Genomic DNA, 3,020 nt, shown 5'->3' with positions numbered 1-3,020 from the left:
TTTCCATGAAGAGTAAGGCTGATGTTAAGCTAAACTCCACAGCCTCTTCTTGGATGAGAAATGTGGCTCCTATTGGGCAATCTACTTCCCTAGAGATACTGCCTCAGAAACCCAAGGAGGGGTCGTTATGAGTCAAATTGACTCGACAGCAGTGAGGTTTGTTTTTGTTTTTGTTTTTTTTAAATCAGGAGTCCTGGTTAAGCTGGTTAAGCTGGCACACTGGTTAAGCTCTCAGCTGCTAACCAAAAGTTCAGCAGTTCAAACTCACCAGCTGCTCTGTGGAAGAAAGGCAATGCAGTATGCTTCTGGAAAGCCTTGGAAAGTCTATGGGGCAGTTCTGCGCTGTCCTGTAGGTCCCTGTTCTGGTTATCTAGTGCCGCTCTGACAAGAATATACCACAAATGGGATGCTTGAACAAATAGGAGTTTATTCTTACAATTTGGAGGCTTTAAGTCCAAGTTCAAAGTGCCAAGGTCTAGGGGCTGGGTGAAAGCCCCTCAGCCTTGGGCTTCAGCTCCATCTCTTGCTCCCAGGCCACTGAAGTTAGAGGCTTTTCTTCACTCAGACAGCTGCTGGCTGCTCAGGCTGCCAAGCCCAAGGTTGATAAGTAAAATAACACAGTCCCGATATTACCAAACCACGCGGCAGGCCATTAATTCAAGTCCATTATAAGTCCCAAGGTCAGCAGAGAATGGCAGGCTACTGAACAACAACACAGTTACATGCAGAGTCCAAGCATGCCATGAGATAGAGACTATCCCCAAGGCTTCTCCTTATACACAGGAAGCAGACCACATCCCAAAGACAGCTCCTCAGCTGCTTGTGGTAGGTTCCACCATGGAGTTGATTGCCAGTCTCATCATGGGTAATAACTACCACCAGCTGCCCAGCCACTCAACCAGGCCCAGCCAAGTTGACACACAACCTTAACTACCACAGTCACTATGAATTGGAATCAACTCGATGGTAGTGGGTTTGGTTTTCGTTTAGATTCCTTGACTGGACAGAGTAGGACAGTGGGTTTCTTTTTGATATGAAGAGCCAGCAAGCCTCCTCCTCTGGAACTTGAATTATATTAAACAGAGTTTTAGTGTCCAAGAGAAATAAGTGAAGCCCAGAAAAGCAGCCAATAAAAATGCCTCTTGCAATACTGCCATGGGATGCTGGGTTTGCGTCTCAACCTTTCTGAGCCTATTTCTTCATCTGTAAAGTGGGTTCAAGGGTGTCCATCATACACAGATGGTTTGAGAATTAAATGGAAAGTTGTCTCACATGGGCCATCTTCGTGGAGCTTGGCTCCCCTTCCAGCTCTAAGACACTCTGACCAGGAAGAGCTGCAGGCCATTGGAACCCAAGCCTCCAGCAGGAAAGGTTCTTAACTTTGTTCAGTGCTGTCAGGTTGATTGTCAACTCATAGGAACCCCATGGGACAGACTAGAACTGTTCCATGGGGCTTCCTTGGCTGTAATCCTTCTGGGAGCAAATCACCAGGTCTTTCTCCTGAGTAGCCACTGGGAGGATTCAAACCGCCAGCTTCTGGCTAAGCACTTAACTGCTGCTCCACCAGCTACTTGGTCCAACTGGACAGCACATAACAACAACAACCAGGTACTTAGCAGGGAAATAGAAATTTTAAATTGCAAAGGGACAGAAAAAAAGATGAATCAAAGTGGGGCAGGGGAGACAACTGCTTCACAAGTTCCCCGCCCGCCCACGTAGTCAGAGGGCAGCCCACAGCTCCCCATACTCTCCGCAGAGAAGGGAGCCTGAGATGTTGCAAACTCTCTAGTTAGGGGAGACCTCGGAGTACTCCACAGGCAAGAGGGGGCCCTTGTGGGGCCTGTGCACATCTGAAAAAGTGTTCAACCTCACACTTAAAAGAGAAATGTTGACTTGTTTTAATTTCCACAATGAGGAATCATTTTTTCCATTTGAAATTTGAAAATGTTTTTAAAATTGTGAAACCCAAAGCTAGGAAGGATGTAGTCAAGTAACCGGAAGGTGGGGTGTAAATTACTTCCTGGCAAAACAATGAGGGCACAAGAAACAGGGTGTCACTGGCCTCCCACCTAGGACCCTGTGTTGGTCTTCTCATGATGACTTTCCTGCCCTCAGCAGCCCTCCTCAAACACAACCCTCCAGTCACTCAACACCTCTTTTGGTCCCCAAAATGGTGCCCTCTCACCTCCACATGCTGTTCCTTTTGCCTGAAACATTCCTTCCTCCTCTCTTCCCCAGCCAAAACTCACTCACGTTTGGCACTCAGTGGATGTCCCTTCCTACAGGAAGTCCACCAGACTGATTCCCTCTCTCGGCTGGGTCAGTAGCCTCTTCTGGGATCCCAGGGCTCTGTGGGCTCCCCATCATAGCAGTGATTATTCTCTGTCTCTTACATGACACAAATCTCTAGAACAGGACCCTGATAAATGCACAGGTGCAAAATGTCTGGAGAAATGAGTGTGTTCTGTGAACCACAAAAAGGGGTATAGGGTCCAGGTTGGTGTCAGCATTTGAAAGAACTTTCTAAGAATTTTAAGGTCTCTGTTGTTGTTGTTGTTATGTGCTGTTGAGTCGGCCCCGACTCATAGCGACCCCTCCTTGGGTTGCCGAGGCAGTATCACTATGGAAGTAGATTGCCCAACCTTCCTTCCGAGGAGTGGCTAGATGGCTTAATTTGCTCTCAACTATCCGTAGTGACACTGCTTCGGAAACCCAAGGAGGGGTCGATATGAGTCAGGACTGACTTGACGGCACATAACAACAACAACAAGGAGTTCTGGTGGTGTACACACTTGACTGCTAACCAGAAGGCTGGCCATTCAAACCCACCAGCCACTCCTTGGAAGGAAGGTTAGGCAATCTAGTGAAATCCTAGCTTTGGGTTTCACAATTTTAAAAACATTTTCAAATTTCAAATGGAATCTTAGTGATACTGCCTCGGCAACCCAAGGAGGGGTTGCTCTGAGTTGCAATCGACTCAACGGCAGTGAGTTTGGTTTTTTGGTAACCAAAAGGTTGGC

The sequence above is a fragment of the Orycteropus afer genome, unplaced genomic scaffold (genome assembly GCF_000298275.1).
Source record: "Orycteropus afer afer isolate SDZICR_OR568_19922 unplaced genomic scaffold, OryAfe1.0 scaffold00017, whole genome shotgun sequence".
Taxonomy (NCBI): Eukaryota; Metazoa; Chordata; class Mammalia; order Tubulidentata; family Orycteropodidae; genus Orycteropus; species Orycteropus afer.
This window is presented reverse-complemented; position numbering follows the sequence as displayed.